This window comes from Schistocerca gregaria, chromosome 5 (assembly GCF_023897955.1).
Source record: "Schistocerca gregaria isolate iqSchGreg1 chromosome 5, iqSchGreg1.2, whole genome shotgun sequence".
Taxonomy (NCBI): Eukaryota; Metazoa; Arthropoda; class Insecta; order Orthoptera; family Acrididae; genus Schistocerca; species Schistocerca gregaria.
The window spans coordinates 330,890,149-330,910,522 of record NC_064924.1 but is presented as its reverse complement, the minus strand read 5'-3'; the positions used below and the strand labels follow the sequence as shown (position 1 = coordinate 330,910,522).

The 20,374-nt window shown below is 43.3% G+C and overlaps 1 protein-coding gene across 6 annotated transcripts in view; it reads right to left on the bottom strand.

Moving 5' to 3' along the window:
- LOC126272187 (cap-specific mRNA (nucleoside-2'-O-)-methyltransferase 2) overlaps window positions 1-20,374 on the bottom strand; it is a 298,755-nt gene that overhangs the window by 253,264 nt on the left and 25,117 nt on the right. For 4 of the 6 annotated variants that reach the window (XM_049974866.1, XM_049974863.1, XM_049974864.1 and 1 more), the window contains exon 2: window positions 2,938-3,081. The exons of the other annotated variants lie outside the window; for them this stretch is intronic. The gene's annotated coding sequence lies outside the window, so the exon portion shown is untranslated. The remainder of the gene's footprint in view (window positions 1-2,937; window positions 3,082-20,374) is intronic. 6 annotated transcript variants of the gene reach the window in all.

Genomic DNA, 20,374 nt, shown 5'->3' with positions numbered 1-20,374 from the left:
GTATTTGAGACACCATCAAATCCATATGATCTTTATTTGTCATAACATATATAATTTTCTTAATGTAAGATGGAGAAATTTGAGAGAAATAGGTATGACTGCATGTTGACTGTTCAGTATGACTGAAACTGCAATAAGGTGGGAAATTAAGGAGATGGGACCTGGATAAACTGAAAGAACCAGAGGTTGTACAGAGTTTCAGAGAGAGCATAAGGGAACAATTGACAGGAATAGGGGAAAGAAACACAGTAGAAGAAGAATGGGTAGCTCTGAGGGATGTAGTAGTGAAGGCAGCAGAGGATAAAGTAGGTACAAAGACGAGGGCTGCTAGAAATCCTTGGGTAACAGAAGAAATATTGAATTTAATTGATGAAAGGAGAAAATATAAAAATGCAGTAAATGAAGCAGGCAAAAATGAATACAAACGTCTCAAAAATGAGATCGACAGGAAGTGCAAAATGGCTAAACAGGGATGGCTAGAGGACAAATGTAAGGATGTAGAAGCTTATCTCACTAGGGGTAAGATAGATACTGCCTACAGGAAAATTAAAGAGACCTTTGGAGAGAAGAGAACCACGTGTATGAATATCAAGAGCTCAGATGGCAGCCCAGTTCTAAGCAAAGAAGGGAAGGCAGAAAGGTGGAAGGAGTATATAGAAGGTTTATACAAGGGCGATGTACTTGAGGACAATATTATGGAAATAGAAGAGGATGTAGATGAAGATGAAATGGGAGATACGATACTGCGTGAAGAGTTTGACAGAGCACTGAAAGACCTGAGTCGAAACAAGGCCCCCGGAGTAGACAACATTCCATTAGAACTACTGACGGCCTTGGGAGAGCCAGTCATGACAAAACTCTACCAGCTGGTGAGCAAGATGTATGAGACAGGCGAAATACCCTCAGACTTCAAGAAGAATATAATAATTCCAATCCCAAAGAAAGCAGGTGCTGACAGATGTGAAAATTACCGAACTATCAGTTTAATAAGCCACGGCTGCAAAATACTAACGCGAATTCTTTACAGACGAATGGAAAAACTGGTAGATGCAGACCTCGGGGAGGATCAGTTTGGATTCCGTCGAAATGTTGGAACACGTGAGGCAATACTGACCTTACGACTTATCTTAGAAGAAAGATTAAGAAAAGGCAAACCTACGTTTCTAGCATTTGTAGACTTAGAGAAAGCTTTTGACAATGTTGACTGGAATACTCTTTTTCAAATTCTAAAGGTGGCAGGGGTAAAATACAGGGAGCGAAAGGCTATTTATAATTTGTACAGAAACCAGATGGCAGTAATAAGAGTTGAGGGGCATGAAAGGGAAGCAGTGGTTGGGAAAGGAGTGAGACAGGGTTGTAGCCTCTCCCCGATGTTATTCAATCTGTATATTGAGCAAGCAGTAAAGGAAACAAAAGAAAAATTTGGAGTAGGTATTAAAATTCATGGAGACGAAGTAAAAACTTTGAGGTTCGCCGATGACATTGTAATTGTGTCAGAGACGGCAAAGGACTTGGAAGAGCAGTTGAATGGAGTGGATAGTGTCATGAAAGGAGGATATAAGATGGACATCAACAAAAGCAGAACGATGATAATGGAATGTAGTCAAATTAAATCGGGAGATGCTGACGGGATTAGATTAGAAAATGAGACACTTAAAGTAGTAAAGGAGTTTTGCTATTTAGGAAGTAAAATAACTGATGATGGTCGAAGTAGAGAGGATATAAAATGTAGACTGGCAATGGCAAGGAAAGCGTTTCTGAAGAAGAGAAATTTGTTAACATTGAATATAGATTTATGTATCAGGAAGTCGTTTCTGAAAGTATTTGTTTGGAGTGTAGCCATGTATGGAAGTGAAACATGGACGATAACTAGTTTGGACAAGAAGAGAATAGAAGCTTTCGAAATGTGGTGCTACAGAAGAATACTGAAGATAAGGTGGATAGATCACGTAACTAATGAGGAGGTATTGAATAGGATTGGGGAGAAGAGAAGTTTGTGGCACAACTTGACTAGAAGAAGGGATCGGTTGGTAGGACATGTTTTGAGGCATCAAGGGATCACAAATGTAGCATTGGAGGGAAGCGTGGAGGGTAAAAATCGTAGAGGGAGACCGAGAGATGAGTACACTAAGCAGATTCAGAAGGATGTAGGATGCAGTAGGTACTGGGAGATGAAGCAGCTTGCACAGGATAGAGTAGCATGGAGAGCTGCATCAAACCAGTCTCAGGACTGAAGACAACAACAACAACAACAACAACAACAACAGGTATGACTGAATTTTATATAATTTGCTTTTTCAATATACAGTGTGATGTTTCTCTTTAACCATTTGTCCCTATATTTTTTCCTACGCATAAGAAATGATTATTAAACATATCGCCTATCCTTCCATTTAAATCAATAGTGATGTTGTACAATTCTTTGGCTTGTTGTCCTGTCTCTACAGACATTTGCTTGTGACTGTGTATGTGCAGATGGATGTGTGTGTGTGTGTGTGTGTGTGTGTGTGTGTGTGTGTGTGTGTGTGTGCGCGCGCGCGCGCGCGTGCACGCGAGCACGCGTGAGTGCGAGTGCGGACCTGTCCTTTTTTCCCCCTAAGGTAAGTCTTTCCGCTCCCGGGATTGGAATGACTCCTTACCCTCTCCCTTAAAACCCACATCCTTTCGTCTTTCCCTCTCCTTCCGGGTTTCTAATCACAGAATTATTGCACCTAAAGAATTTTCTTTGTTAACTGAATTAAAACACCATATCAACCCTAAAACCAAAAACCTATTTCAGAAACGGATCAGACACATTCATAATGACAGTAAGAAAAACATTTATGCTGTTTCAAAACTTAAATTAGGCATACAATAAATGGTTAATTTCTGAGAAATTTCATCAATGAATGTTATTATCTTCTGAATGAAAATAAAGACACTGTAATTGTTACCCACCTATGTAAATAATGACAATATGTTCAGTGAGTCACAGTTGACCTTTATGATCGTTTTTCAGCCAGTCTTATCTTGTACAAGCTGTCGATCCATAGCATTAATGTACTCATCAAGATTTTTTGTTTTTCACATTGACATCAGACTCTGGAAACCACATTATGTGAGAATAATTTAACGTTTTTTGCAACTTTCAACAGTTTATACATGACTACATAAATACATAAGGTTATATGTAACAGAACATGGAACTAAAAACAGATATAACTAAGTGCAACATGGTGTTAGATTCGCTCCAAAATTTATACATGAATATTAACAATGAAGGCAAATACTGTCCATGTTATAAAAAATGAGAACTCTGCAAATTGTTTTTCCTGTAACAGTGAGGATTCAACAGTAATCTTGGTTACACACTTCACACAGCAGAATTTGCATGCATAAGCAGTGGAAATTATACTGGAAATTTTAAAAATCAAGTGCATATTTTCAGTGGGAAGATGAAAATTCTAGCAAAGTCTTGTGTTAACCTTTGCCAATCTTGCTATGCACACTCAGCAGCACCAACATCTGCAACAACCTTGGCCACTTCAATATCGTCACAATTAGCATCATGTCCCAATCCATTTACAGATTGTGGTCATCATTGATTACTGTCATTGTATATGTATTCTTACTGCAATTCATATAACTTTGGCCTCTTCAATCTGCTACTGACTTTCAAAGTATTGTACTACAATTACAAATCTTGAGTGCAATTTCCACTATGAATACATGTTTCAATCTTGTGTGACTTTCATTTCTGGCAATGCTTTGTGTATCCGAAAAGTCTATGTGCAATGTGTAGAATGGTTCCAATTTCACATTAAACTCAATTTTTCTCTACAGGTAGCTGGATGAGCCAGCTGTCACAATGGAAGAAGGAAAAGTTATACAATGTGCAATAGTTGACAATGAAATGTAAACATGGGTGCACAACAGCAAGGTCTTTAACACCCTCACTAAAACTTTACAAGATGAAGTGTGGATAATTATCGCAGCTGGGCATGAATCATAAGTTCCATCACCTTGCAAACACTGCTGTTGAAGGAAATGGGGTGATAAATAGAAGAAAGTTGTTTTTCCTTACCGGGCTTACGTATGGGTATGACAGTGGCTTCACACCAGTGTCTGGGAAGCGTGCCCTCGGCCCAGATGCGATCGTACGTATGGAGAAAATGTTTGCGTGCAAGAGAAAGGTTCTGTGACATCTGAGTGTCTAGCCCTGGGGCAGAGGTTCGAAATGAAGTGAGATAATTATTGACATCCCTCACACTCAAGGCAGCATTATAGCACTCACGATTCTGAGAAGAGAAGGGTATTGCCCAAGCCGCCTCCACTCGTTTGTGATGGAGGAATACAGGGTTATGGTGGGTGGAGCTTGAAATCTCTGCAAAATAGCAGCCCAAGATGTTAGATATAGCAATGGGTCCAAATCACATCATCTGCTACGGTCAGGCCGGAAATTGGGGAACGGATCTCGATCCAGGAGCATCGTCGTAGGTTGGCCCACATGAGGGGTGAGGGAGTGGAACTATTAAAAGAACTAGTACATAAAATCCAGCTAGCTTTTTTGCTATACCAAAGAATGCAACGACACTGTGCATGCAACTGTTTATAACGGTTTCAGTTGGCCATCATAGGACAACAGTTAAAATCCACCAAAGAAGAATTGCAAGGAATGACTGCGACAGTAAGGATAATGTTTCTACCTGGTCTTCACAACTGGGAAAATGTTTGTTGAAGTCCGCCAGGGAGGTCTAAAGCCTCCAGGCGGCCTTAGAAAGCTGTTGTTTGGGTGTGCACACAGCTGGGATAGGAGTCAACAAATGGCTAGCACACGGGGAACGGTTGTTCGAATATGTGTCAGAGAGAATAAACCACTTGAGACAATGGGCAAGCTGGACAATGCAGAAGGAAAGGTTCAAATGGGAGTAAGTGTGTGTGGAGTCTCAAAGGAATGTGGGTGCTCTCTTATTAAGGCTGGCAATTACACATTACACAGTCACTTGTTATGCATCAGACATGTGGGCCGGCCTTCAGGAGCGCACAGGGAGGAAGAAGTAAAAGAGGAAACTCATACGTTGAAGCAGAGAAAGGGTAGGAGAAGGGGAACGAAGAAAGAAAAAAAAGGAACGAAACACATGTTCTGATACTGGCTACTGAAAATGCAGAACACATTTCTAAAAACATCCCACATATGCTCCCAAGGGAGGGGGAAAAAAGAATAGCAAGAGTGCATACATGCAGCACGGAAGGGAAAAGATGTTGCAAAGGCTGGAGCTCCGTGGTAGCCAAGTACAAACCCGCCAACAGCAGCTAGTCCCCCTGGGGAGTCAGAATGTATGTCACTTCAGTTTCCAGAATCATAACTGAAAAGTTAAAGATGAGAAAAATTGTAGCCAGATGGGTTCTGCATGATCTGGGAGAAGAGCAGAAAGCAAGTTGCACAAGAATTGCGGAAGAATTGCTTCAGTGCTTCCGAACAGAACGACAGTTTCTGAAAAGGGCTGTTGCACTTTATGATATCTGGGTGTGAAGTTTTAAGCTAGAACTAAAGTCTCAGTCACACAATGGAAAAGTTTCAACTCTCCATGCCCGAAAAAATTCCAACACCATCCAAGGTGAAAATGAAGATGTTCTTGGCATATGACATGAATGGAATCATAGCTACAAATAGAGTGCCCCAGGGGATGTCTGTAACAGAAGCATACAACAAGCTGTTTCTGCAAAATGTTTTCCACTTGACGTGCTTGCAGCTGGTGTCCTCATTTTGCACGATAAAGCAAGACCTCGCACTGCCTTATCAGTGAGAGAAATGCTCAACAAATATAGATGGGAAAGACATCCCTAACCACCATACAGTATTGATATGAGCCCATTAGCCTTTGATTTGTTTCCTAAATTGAAGGAACAACTCCAACAAAAACACTTACAAACAATTTTTACACTTCAAGAGAGGTGACCGAGTAATCAGACAGCTCAACAGCACATTTTTCCTATCTGGAATACAGAAATTGTCAAAAGAAGAGAGATAACATTAAGGGCCTGTAAAGGCATTTTGGTAAATAAATTATTTTCTTCAATTCTATCTTACAGTGTATAGAACTTTTGAATGAATACAGCAGATAACTTTGGTTGGCTGATCTCCGCAACAAAGGGGGTGAGCCAGACACTCTGCAACACACTAAAATCTCCAGCCTAAAAGCTTACACAATAGTCCAGACACTTCACAAAATTTGCAAACCTTTACCAGTCACTTCGTGATCAGCTAAAAACAGAAGCAGTTCCCTTCCTAAATATGCTTCTTCCCATTTATCACCATATAAAATGCAATCACTTAAAATGTGGCTTATAATGCTTTACACACCACAGGCATCACAGACTGGGGAGAGGGGAAGGAGGTTTCTATTACTAGAGTAAGAAGCCATGTGTTAATGGACAGTGCCCAATCCAGAGACAGGTAAGGGCCACTCCATCCTGCCACAGTGACTGGCGAGAGGAATTCCCCAGCTGGATAGCTGGCTTCACCAACCACAACTTATTGTCTGCCACTGCCGACCACTCCTCCTCTCCCGCTTGCATCAATCTCCAACCCACCAGCAAAATGACAGCCTGCTGGCGAGCAGCACATCCTGTCGTGTCTCACTCCCTGCATGTCTACTTGGCTGCTTGGTCTGCCTGTTAATTTTCCTGAATTTCCACATGGCCCGGTACCCAGCTGAATGACACCTGTTGCTTTCCCACTGTCGAAGAAAGCACAGTTGGTCATGTGTCAGCTGGGCCACATTCTGTTCCGGGTAAATGTGTAGCAATGATTGCAGGGCACTAAAGGAATCAGACAGATGAGAAACAGTTTCCTTTAAAACACCTAATCTGTTCCAGTGCTATGACAATCACATGGAACCCTGCATTAAGTACAGCATATTAATGGAGAAGATGAATCTTGAAAATATGGTCAGGGAACACTACTGAACAGCCAAGACAATACTCCTGTTTGGAACCATCAGTTGCAAAGAACTATAGAATTGTAATTTCTAGTTAAAATGTGAAAAAAATAGAGCTTGAAACAAAGTCTGGAACATAGACTTGCTTTTAATGGACCAAATCTAAAGTAACTCTGGCCCTCTGTAGCAGCCACAGTAGAGCTCTGCTCCGAGCTTGGTGTAAAACTTTAAAACCAGTTACACCCATCTCTAAAAGGCAACCCTTCAAGCTAATTCCACTGGGCCTCTCTGCTCATTATCAATTACAAAAAAATCCATTCCACAGGTTGCGAAACAATGATACTGTATGCACGGACAGTGTGTATAGGCCTGTTGTACCATGAGTTGTCACCTGATGCGAAGCAAGAGCTCAATAGTGTCACTGTGAAGGCTTGATATGGGGCTGGTTCTGAAGACTCCAGTGGTCAGCTGAATTACTTATTGGTGAACCAAGTCCAAAATTTTGAAATAAGACGGCCATACAGACCCATACACCTATAATCAGACTGAGATCACACAAAGGCCCAGTAAAATTGCAGCAGACGAGTTTGGTCAGCTCCCCATATGAAATGCAATCACATTAATATCATGTTATAATCAGTCCAGTTTTTACTTCCTGTCAGCTTTACTTAACCTACAGATTCGTTCAATATTAGATGCGAACAACCTACGTGGTAATGGAATGTCGTTGATGGAACAAAAATAATTTAATGACTACACACAAAAAACACAAACACACACACACACACACACACACACACACACACATGCTCAGGAACAAGGCACTGGTAAGCTTGTTATGGACACAGGTTCCATCCAAGCCCAGTAACCATCAACAGCACCTGTACTCAGACAGCTGCCACCCCTTCCATACCAAAATGCCCCTCACATATAGTCTCCCCAACTATAGACAGCACATCTGCACTAAAAGCAAACCCTTTCTCATTACATGGTTGTCTTACTAAGGTCTTCACAAGCAGATGCTATTCCCTAAATCTAGTTCACTGACAGAGTTCCCATGCCATATCCACACACACTGCACTTGCCAACTGAAGCAAGAATTTAGGAAATCTCAACAAAGTGCTTAACACTGTAAAATGATGCAAGATGTAGAATATGTACAAGAACTAAGAGGGAACAATAAGAATGGAACACCAAGAACAAAGTTCTCAAATTAAAAACGGTGTAAGATATGGACATAGTTCTTAGCCCCTTATGTTTAATGTGTACATACAAGATATATATATATACACACAATGAATAACACACACACACACACACACACACACACACACACACACAGAATTTGAGCTTTCGCAACCGGCGGCTGCTTCGTCAGGAAAGAGGGAAGGAAAAGGAAAGATGAAAGGATGTGGGTTTTAAGGGAGAGGGTCATTCCAATCCCGGGAGCGGAAAGACTTACCTTAGGGGGAAAAAAGGATAGGTATATACTCTCGCGCGCGCGCGCCGCCCGCCCCCCCCCCCCCCCCCCCCCCCACACACACACACACACACACACACACACACACACACACACACACACACACACATCCATACATACACAGACACAAGCTGTGTGTGTGTGTGTGTGTGTGTGTGTGTGTGTGTGTGTGTGTGTGTGTGTGTGTGTGTGTGGGGGGGGGGGGGGGGGGGGGGGGGGCGCGCGCGAGTGTATATACCTATCCTTTTTTCCCCCTAAGGTAAGTCTTTCCGCTCCCGGGATTGGAATGACCCTCTCCCTTAAAACCCACATCCTTTCATCTTTCCTTTTCCTTCCCTCTTTCCTGACGAAGCAGCCGCCGGTTGCGAAAGCTCAAATTCTGTGTGTGTGTTTCTATAAAATAGAAAATCTTCCACATGGGAAAAATATATTAAAAACAAAGATTCCAAGACTTACCAAGCGGGAAAGCACCAGTAGACAGGCACAATAAATAAAACACACCAACACACACACACAGAATTTCTAGCTTTCGCAACCGACGGTTGCTTCTTCAGGAAAGAGGGAAGGAGAGGGAAAGACGAAAGGATGTGGGTTTTAAGGGAGAGGGTAAGGAGTCATTCCAATCCCGGGAACGGAAAGACTTACCTTAGGGGGAAAAAGGATAGGTATATACTCGCGCACACACACATATCCATCCGCACATACACAGACACAAGCAGACATTTGTAAAGGCAAGTACTTCCGCCTCGGCCGACATCTCTGCCTGAACTCTTTGCCTTTACAAATGTCTGCTTGCGTCTGTGTATGTGCAGATGGGTGTGTGTGTGTGTGTGTGTGTGTGTGTGTGTGTGTGTGTGTGTGTGTGTGTGTGTGTGGGATTAAAGGGACCAGACTACTATGGTCATCGGTCCCTTGTTCCATAAAAACTAAAACCACCCGAAGAGTATAAAAAACGAACAGGAAAGACAGCAGACAAAACAGGACATGAAATACTCTGACAGAGACCAGACAAAACAAATTAAAACACACACTGTGATGGTGGTTGGCCGACCGTAGAGAAAAAGAAGAAAAGCCAACCACCAAGAACACTTTAAAAACTCAGTTTAAAATCAGAGGATTAGAGCCACAAAAAACTCAGATTAAGGGATAAAAACCCCCTGCCTGAATAAAACACAAAATTAAGTCCACCATGGAAGTCATCTGATAAAAGAGCAGAGAGCGTGTCAGGCATTGCGAAAGTCTGCCGGAGCACAGTTAAAAGGGCGCACTCCGACAGAATATGGACCACCATCAAGGACGCCCCACAACGACAAAGAGGGGGATCTTCACGACACAGTAAATAACTGTGTGTGAGTCGGGCGTGGCCAATGCCGAGCCGACAAAGGACGACTGAGTGCCCGCGGTTGGCTCGCATGGATGACCGCCACACAGTCGTCGTGTCCTTGACGGTACGGAGTTTGTTAGGGGTTGTCAGACCGCGCCATTCAGCATCCCAAAACGAGAGAACTTTGCAGCGTAAGACTGCCCGGCAGCAAATCAGCCGCCAGGAGGCCAATCTCCAGAGATGGCGCACTGGTGGCCTCTTTCGCCAGGCAGTCAACAGTTTCATTGCCAGGTATACCAACATGGCCTGGGGTCCAAACAAAGACCACAGACCTGCCGCTACGGGCGAGAGTATGCAGGGACTACTGGATAGCCATCACCAGACGAGGAGGAGGGAAACACTGGTCGAGAGCTCGTAAACCACTCAGGGAATCGCTACAGATAACGAAGAACTCACCTGAGCAGGAGCGGATATACTCTAGGGCACGAAAGATGGCGACCAGCTCAGCAGTGTAAACACTGCAGCCAGCCGGCAACGAACGTTGTTCAGAATGGTCCCCTAGAGTTAGTGCATAACCGACGAGACCAGAAACCATCGAAACGTCGGTGTAGACAACGCCAGAGCCCTGATACGTGGCCAGGATAGAATAAAAGCGGCGTCGGAAGGCCTCCGGAGGGACTGAGTCCTTCGGGCCATGTGCCAAGTCGAGCCGAAGGCAAGGGCGAGGCACACACCACGGGGGTGTACACAGAGGGGCCCGGTAAGGAGGTAGAACAGGGAAACATCCAAGCTAGGAAACAAGCTGCTCGACACGTACGGCGATCGGACAACCCAACCAGGGCCGACGTTCTGGCAGATGAACGACTGACTGCGGGAAGAGGACACGATAATTTGGACACCCGGGCAAGCTAAAAACATGGGCAGCATAAGCAGCCAGTAACTGTTGGCTTCGTAACCGCAGTGGAGGGACACCTGCCTCCACAAGTATGCTGTCCACAGGGCTGGTCCGGAAGGCACCAGTGGCAAGGCGTATCCCGCTGTGGAGGATTGGGTCCAGCACCCGCAACGCAGATGGGGATGCTGAGCCATAAGCCAGACTCCCGTAGTCCAGACGGGACTGGATTAACGCCTGGTAAAGCCGTAGGAGAGTAGATCGGTCGGCGCCCCACCTGGCGTGGCTCAGGCATCGCATAGCATTTAGATGCCGCCAACACGCCTGTTTAAGCTGCCGAATATGAGGCAACCAAGTCAACCGGGCATCAAAAACCATCCCCAAAAACCTATGTGACTCCACCACTTTAAGAAGCTCGCCGTCAAGATAAAGCCTCGTCTCCTGGTGAACAGTGCGTCGCCGGCAGAAATGCATAACGCAGGTCTTGGCTGCGGAAAACTGAAAACCATGCGCTACAGCCCAAGACTGCGCCTTGCGCCCTGTAGCTGACGTTCAGCAGCTGCAAAGCCAATAGAGCTGTAGTAAAGGCAGAAGTCGTCAGCATACAGGGAAGCGGAGACAGTATTTCCCACGGCCACAGCGAGCCCGTTAATAGCTATTAAAAACAGACACACACTGAGAACAGAACCCTGTGGCACACCATTCTCCTGGACTTGGGAGGAACTATATGAGGCCACGACGTGCACGTGGAAGGTACGATACGACAGAAAATTGCGGATATAGATCGGAAGAGGGCCCCAAAGACCCCATCCATGAAGCGTAGAAAGGACGTGATAACGCCATGTCGTATCATACGCCTTCCACATGTCGAAAAAGACAGCAACCAGATGCTGACGGCGGGCAAAGGCAGTACGGATGGCCGACTCCAGGCTCACCAGATTGTCGGCGGCGGAGCGGCCTTTACGGAACCCACCCTGAGATGGAGCCAGAAGGCCTCGAGACTCCAGTACCCAATTCAAGCGCCGGCTCACCATCCGTTCAAGCAGCTTGCACAGAACATTGGTGAGGCTAATGGGACGGTAGCTGTCCACCTCCAAAGGGTTCTTCCCTGGTTTCAGAATGGGGACAACAAGACTTTCCCGCCATTGCGACGGAAACTCACCCTCGACCCAAATGCGGATGTAAAGATCGAGGAGGCGTCGCTGGCAGTCCACTGAAAGGTGTTTCAGCATCTGAGAGTGGATGTTATCTGGCCCAGGAGCAGTATCGGGACAAGCGGCGAGGGCACTGCGAAATTCCCACTCACTGAATGGGACATTGTACAATTCAGGATGGTGAGTGCGAAAAGAAAGACTCCGACATTCTATCTGCTCCTTAATGGAGCGGAAGCCCAAGGGGTAGTTGGTAGAAGCAGAATTCATAGCAAAGTGCTCTGCCAAGCGGTTTGCAATGACGTCGGAGACAGTACAAACTGCTCCATTCAGTAAGAGCGCAGGGACGCTGACAGGGACAGGGGTCCAATAGCCATAGAGGCAGTGAATCTTGGCGCACACCTGCGATGGAGTGACATGGAGGCCAATGGTGGACACATACCGCTCCCAGCACTCCTGCTTGCGTTGGCGGATAATGCAGCGGGCTCGCGCACGCAGCCGTTTGAAGGCGATAAGGTGGTCGATTGAGGGATGTCGCTTGTGACGCTGGAGCGCCCGCCGGCGAGCTTTAATCGCTTCAGCAATCTCAGGCGACCACCAAGGCACAGTCTGCCGCCGAAGGGACCCAGAAGAACGGGGAATGGCAGATTTGGCGGCAGTAACGATGCCGGTGGTAACCGACTGAACCACTGCATCAATGGCATCGTTAGAGAGAGGCTCAATAGCGGCAGTGGAGGAGAACAAGTCCCAGTCAGCCTGATTCATAGCCCATCTTCTAGGGCGCCCAGAAGACTGACGCTGTGGCAGTGACAGAAAGATCGGAAAGTGGTCACTGCCACAAAGGTCATCATGCACTCTCCATTGGACAGACGGTAAGAGGCTAGGGCTACAGATGGAAAGGTCAATGGCGGAGTATGTGCCATGCGCCAGACTGAAGTGTGTGAAGGCACCATCATTTAAGACCGAGAGATCGAGCTGCGCCAATAAATGCTCAACGATGGCGCCCCGACCTGTTGCCACTGACCCACACCACAGATGGTTATGGGCGTTAAAGTCACCCAGTAACAGGAAAGGTGGAGTCAATTGGGCTATCAGAGCAGCCAGGACATTCTGCGCGACATCACCATCCGGTGGAAGGTAAAGACTGCAGACGGTAACAGCCTGTGGCGTCCACACCCGAACAGCGACAGCCTCTAAAGGTGTTCGGAGAGGTGCAGACTCGCTGTGAAGAGAGTTCAGGACATAGATGCAGACGCCACCAGACACGCTTTCATAAGCTGCCCGGTTCGTATAATAACCCCGATAGCCACGGAGGGCGGGGGTTCGCATTGCCGGAAACCAAGATTCCTGCAGAGCAATGCAGAGGAAAGGGTGAAGGCTGATAAGTTAGCAGAGCACAGACACAAGCAGACATATTTAAAAGGACTTTTAAATATGTCTGCTTGTGTCTTGTGTATGTGCGGATGGATATGTGTGTGTGTGTGTGTGTGTGTGTGTGTGTGTGTGTGTGTGTGTGCGCGCGCGCGAGTGTACACCTGTCCTTTTTTTCCCCTAAGGGAAGTCTTTCCGCTGCCGGGATTGGAATGACTCCTTACCCTCTCCCTTAAAACCCACATCCTTTCATTTTTCCCTCTTTCCTGACGAAGCAACTGCCAGTTGCGAAAGCTCGTAATTCTGTGTGTGTGTTTGTGTGTTTTGTTCATGTGCCTGTCTGCCGGCGCTTCCCGCTTGGTAAGTCTTGGAAAATATATATATATATATATATATATATATATATATATATATATATATATATATATATAATAGAAAGAAACTTCCACATGGGAAAAATATATTAAAAACAAAGATTCCTAGACTTACCAAGCGGGAAAGCGCCAGCAGACAGGCACAATGAACAACACACACAAACACACCCACACAGAATTACTAGCTTTCGCAACCGATGGTTGCTTCTTCAGGAAGGAGAGGGAAAGACGAAAGGAAGTGGGTTTTAAGGGAGAGGGTAAGGAGTCAAGGAGTCATTCCAATCCCGGGAGCGGAAATTTCTGAGAATGTACATCTGGAGCACAGCACAGCATGTTAGTGAATCATGAATAGTACGAAAACTGGAAAAGAAGAGAATTTAAGTGTTTGCTATAGCATAGGGGCAGGCAAGGTTTAGGCTCACGAGCCATGCGACTGAGTGCCAAAGCACTCAGTTTCACTGCATATTTCCCCCACCACCAAGCCATGCTGTCTGAGCACGAGGAGGGGGAAGGGGGGATACTGGGAACTCGTCGCATTTAAATGGCAGTGCAGTCACACTGCATATGACTTGGTTTTATAATTCACATTTCTCAATAAGATAGATCACAAACAAAACAAATTTTCTGTATTATTTATTTATTTTTGATCCACTGTACACATTATATATAATTTTCATATGGTACAAACTGTCAGCATACAGAAGACACAGGCAATTTCACATTGTTTTGCACACGTTGTCAAGTACTCTTGACTTATTTGGTTTCATAAAGAAAGAAAGGTCTTTCACACAAATATGTTGATGGAAATATTGTAGCACTTTTCAACCTCATTATGGAGACTTGGATACTCTAACTGAGGAAAGCTATATAGATGTCCTGGATAGTTTTAACATAAAAAGGTCAATAAATCTCTAATAACCTTGCGAGTCAATCAGCTACATCTGCATATGCAGAAGCACTTTCAACCGAAACACAAATGTTCTTAAAAATAGATGCAAAATTGACAGTGCCCTCAAAACCTTTATAGAAATATCTTTTTAGTTCTTTCAGTGCCACCGTGAATTCTTCAAACCTCCCATTTCCTTGAGCCAATGAACTTAGGGAACTGGACTCTCTTTGTCAGAATGTGTTTCTTCTACAATGGGATTTTATTTTTAAATGCAACCCCCTCAAAACAGAAGGACGTCATCTTGCAATGTGTGCAGTTATGTCCACTTGAAATTTTAAGTCTGCAGTTCATTCCAGATGTTCTAATTTTCATTCTTGCACTCGTTTTGCCTTTATAAATTAAAGAATAGTGAGTTTTAGATCAAAAAATTTTTTTCAGGCATGCCCCTTCACTTTACCAATGTATTTTTCAGTAATATATGAATTCTTCACAGTCTTCATTCAGTTCCATTGAAAACTGTTGCAAATGACAATGGAATAATGTGCGCAAACTCAGAAATTGTACTATTCATACCATCAATTTCTTCCAGTGCTCGATACCTGCAAATTTAGTACAAAGTGCTTCTTGATGTACACAACAATGAATCCTGTCTGTCGATCACTGTCATTTTTTGCTCTTTCATTGTCAACTAAATCTTTAAATTCTTTCTGCACAGTATTGTAATATTTCACAGCAAGTAGGCAGTACCTGTCACTCACGCGAATTGAGAATTCTCATCACTCTCTTCTGTCATTCTCAATAATTTTTTAAAAAAATGTGATGATAGATTGCTAGACTCTTTTTGGGCAAATAGCAACTGGACCTGTGAGCATCTTTCATATCAAACAAAAATAAGTAAAGGTAAATAGCACTCACACAACAATTATGCCGAACTACAGAGTTTTGACAACCAAAACCTGCCGTACCGTAATGCTAAATGAAATGTTGCATTATATCGGGTACTTCCAAGATTAGATTAGATTAGATTAGATTAGATTAATACTTGTTCCATAGATCATGAATACGACACTTCGTAATGATGTGGAACGTGTCAGATTAATAAAAGATGTCTGTACAAGAAATTACATTACACAAAATATTGCATGACACTAATGATTAAGGTTTTTTTTTTTTTTTTACTTACTTAGTTTATATCTAAAAATTCAGCCAATGAGTAGGAGGAGTTGTCATCTAGAAATTCTTTTAATTTATTTTTAAATGTTAGTTGGATATCTGTCAGGCTTTTGATGCTGTTTGGTAGGTGCCCAAAGACTTTTGTGGCAGCATAATTTACCCCTTTCTGTGCCAAAGTCAGATTTAACCCTGCATAGTGAAGATCATCCTTTCTCCTGGTGTTATAGGTATGCACACTGCTATTACTTTTGAATTGGGTTGGATTATTATCAACAAATTTCATAAGGGAATATATATACTGTGAGGTTACTGTGAGGATCCCTAGATCCTTAAATAGATGTCTGCAGGATGACCGTGGGTGGGCTCCAGCAATTATTCTGATTACACGTTTTTGTGCAATGAATACTTTTCTACTCAACGATGAATTACCCCAGAATATGATGCCATACGAAAGCAGTGAATGAAAGTAGGCATAGTAAGCTAATTTACTGAGATTCTTATCACCAAAATTTGCAATAACCCTAATAGCATATGTAGCTGAACTCAGACGTTTCAGCAGACCATCAATGTGTTGCTTCCAGTTTAACCTCTCATCAATGGACACACCTAAAAATTTTGAAAATTCTACCTTAGCTACAGACATGTTCAAAGTCTATATTTATTACTGGAGTTGTGCCATTTACTGTACGGAACTGTATATACTGTGTTTTATCAAAATTTAAAGAGAGTCCGTTTGCTGAGAACCACTTAATAATTTTGTGAAAAACATCATTTACAATTACATCACTTAGTTCTTGGTTTTTGGATGTTATTACTATACTTGTATCATCAGCAAAAAGAACTAACTTTGCATCTTCATCAATGTGGAATGGTAAGTCATTAATGTATATCAAGAACAGTAAAGGACCTAAGACCGAACCCTGTGGGACCCCGTGCTTGATAGCACCCCAGTTTGAGGAATCAGCTGTTTTAACATTACACGAACCACTTATTTCAACTTTCTGCATTCTTCCAGTTAAGTATGAATTAAACCATTTGTGCACTGCCCCACTCAAACCATAAAGATTTAGCTTATCTAAAAGAATTCCATGATTTACACAATCAAAGGCCTTTGAGAGATCACAAAAAATACCAATGGGTGATGTCCGGTTATTCAGAGCATTTAATATTTGATCAGTGAAAGCATATATAGCATTTTCTGTTGAAAAGCCTTTCTGAAAACCAAACTGACATTTTGTTAGTACTTTATTTTTACAAATATGGGAGGCTACTCTTGAATACATTACTTTCTCAAAAATTTTTGATAGAGCTGTCAGAAGAGAGATTGGGTGGTAGTTGTTGACATCCGACGTATCCCCCTTTTTATGCAATGGTTTTACAATGGCATATTTCAGTCTATCAGGGAAAACACCCTGCTCCAAAGAGCTATTACATACGTGGCTGAGAATCCTACTTATCTGTGGGGAACAAGCTTTAAGTACTTTGCTGGAAATGCCATCAATTCCGTAAGAGCTTTTACTTTTCAGTGAGTTTATTATTTTACTGATTTCAGAGGGAGAGGTTGGTGGAATTACAGTTGTTTCAAACTGCGCAGGTATGGCCTCTTCTATTAATAGCCTTGCCTCTTCTAGTGAAGATCTAGATCCTATTTTCTCCACAACATTTAAAAAATGATTATTCAAAATATTTTGAATTTCTGATTGTTTGTTAGTGCACTTGTCATTCAGTTTTATTGCACTAAAGTCTTCCTGTGCTCTTGGTTGCCCTGTTTCCCTTTCAATAATATTCCAAATTGCTTTAATTTTATTATCAGAGTTACTGATCTCAGACATGATACACATGCTTCTGGACTTTTTAATAACTTTTCTTAGTACCGCACAATAGTTTTTATAATATTGAACAATTTCGGGGTCAGTACTCCCTCTTGCTGTTAGATACAGTTCTCTTTTACGGTTGCAAGATATTCTTATTCCTTTAGTTAGCCAAGGTTTTTTATATGTTTTCTTGGAATTATGTTTAACTATTTTCTTGGGAAAACAATTTTCAAATACCCTTAAAAATGTATTGTGAAATAAGTTATATTTCAAGTTTGCATCGGGTTCCTTATACACTTCATCCCAGTCTAGCTGCTGTAGGCTTTCCCTAAAGTTTGCAATATTTATATTGTTAATTGAACGCACTGCTTTGAAAGTCTGATTTATTATACTGCATGGAGCTATGTCATGTACTGTAACAAGCTGTGCACTATGATCTGAAAGACCATTCTCAACAGGATAAGCATTTATGTCCTTAAACTTATCTTGGTCTATAAAAAAGTTATCTATCAATGTACTGCTGTTCTTTGTTATCCGAGTAGGAAAATCAATGACGGAGCTCAAATTGAAAGAACTGAGTAATACTAAAAGGTCATTCTTCCTATTACACTCTTTCAGGGAAAACATTGAAATCCCCACAAATGATAATTTGCTTCCCCCTGTCTCACAGATAGCACAACAAAGCATCCAAGTTTTCTAGAAATAGCTGGAAATTCCCTGAGGGGGACCTATACACTGTTACAATTATGAAAGTGCCATCCATATGTTGCTCTACACAAAATTTTTTAGTTTCTAAATTTTTTGCACTGTGGAAGCTTTTGACATATATGGCAACTCCTCCTCTCATCATATTATCTCTACTTACATGTGCAGCTAATTTGTACCCATTGATGCTAACCTTTTGCATATCAGTGACAATGTGATGCTCAGACAGGCATAGTACATCTATTACATTCTCAGTTTCTATATCTTCTAAACAAAGCAGAAGCAAAGAAGTAGTTTTATTCTTCAATCCCCCAATATTTTGATGAAATATACTAACAGTATTTTTCACTTTACTTTTGTGAGTATCTTGAACTTTTTTAACATCTTTAGTACTTGCCTGGCTGAGTTTCCCACTGGACACTGATCTTACACTAAAAAAGAGTTTCCACCATGAGATGTAGTTCCTCCCCCCTTTAAATTTCCTGCTATCAGCCCAGCCAGTTTACCCTTCCCTTTCCTGTTGAGGTGTAGGCCATGTCTAGTATAGTCCCACCTACAGAGTGAATCAACAGGAACCAGACCAATGTGTGACCCTGCACCAGATCCAAGTAGCCGTTCCAACTCCAAATTAACTCTCCTGACAGAAGAGGTCAAATGAGGTCGGTCGTGGCGCTCCAGAACCGACACAAACCCAACACTGGTATGATTCGATGCTGATGCAATCTTTGCCAGGTCACACTTTATGCTGTACCCCGGATCTCTGTCAATACTGTTGCCCGGCCCACCCACAATAACCACGGTGTCTTCCTTAGTAAAACCTTTACATAGTGAACCTAAATCGTCTGTAACCTGCCCAAGTTCAGCACTAGGTTTGAAAAAACTTGTGACCTGGTAATCCAACCCTAATTCATCCTGCAGAAGTTGGCCCACACCCCTAGCATGCGAACTACCTAGCAACAAGACTTTCTTTCTCTTTGCAGACTTCCCTACATTCTTAATCAATTTGCTGCTGAAAGCTTGTTGAGCCCTGTCTACATCGTCTACAAGAAAGACCGAGCAAAGTTGAGTGACAGGCAGAGCCTTGGCTTTGTACACACTGCATGTGAGAAGTTTAGTATGCTGTATCCAGCCGTGCCACAGTAAGATGTTGAAAATTATGTGGACTGAGGAGGTAGAAAATGAGGAGGTTCATTGCAAAATTGGTTAAGACAGGAACATAGGGAAAAAACCGACAGGAAGAAGGGAGAGATGGATAGGACGTGGTCAAGATATCAGGGGATACCTTCCATGGTGCTAGAGGGAGCTACAAAGGGTAAGAAACATATGGCAAGAGAGACTGGAATACATCCAATAAATAATTGAGGACGTAGGGTGCAAGTGCTAATCTGATGTGAGGAATAACACATACAGGACACTCCAGTCACAGGCTAGGGGAAAATGGCAAACAAAAGAGGTAAAAGGAACGTCAGGGCAACAGGTAGATGAAAGAATGGAGAGGGGGTGGGGGATAGTAAGAGCAGGAGCACTCCAGAAACAATACGTGAAATGGGGCACCAGCACTGCCACTGACCCTTCCTGACCCCACACCGTACCATGACCACCACACAACAGAGACAACACAAGGGAAAGACACCAGACAATGGGAAATGGCAAGGCCAAGACTTCCATAACCAGCACCAACCCCAACCAAAGGACTCCAGTTCCAGAGGAAAATTCAAGAACTTAAACCTGGGAGGACAAACCACTTTTGCAAAGGAAACTGAGGACTGGTGTAACCATGTGAGGATCGCCTGTTAGCACTCGGGGCAAGGAAGGTGGGAGGGTGTACTTAGTGCGAACGGTCAAAAGCTGTGGGCACTTCAGCAAACCACAACTACAAAGGGGGAATGGCTCATTGTGGAATAAAAGACCATGAGTGAACCTAGTATGGCCCATATGAAGATTCCCACCTCTAGAGGCAGAGGGAAGAATGCCACATGGTGGGACTGTCCTTGATTGTATGAATTTTTATTGGACAGGATGTAGGCCTCCAAAGTCTAAAAACGATTGAGCACAAAGTGATTTGATGTAAAGCCACAAATCTGCCCCCAGAGAGGTCATCAAGAATGGGGGTTAGGTGATCAACCAACTCATCCCCCCCCCCCCCCAAAAGCAGATAATCAGCAAGTTCCTTACCTGGGGTACCCACATGGCCAGGAACCTGAAGGAAGTCAACCGAAACTAATGAAAAGCATCATCACCAAGATCGGCAAGAAGCCCGTGGATGGCAGACACCACTGGG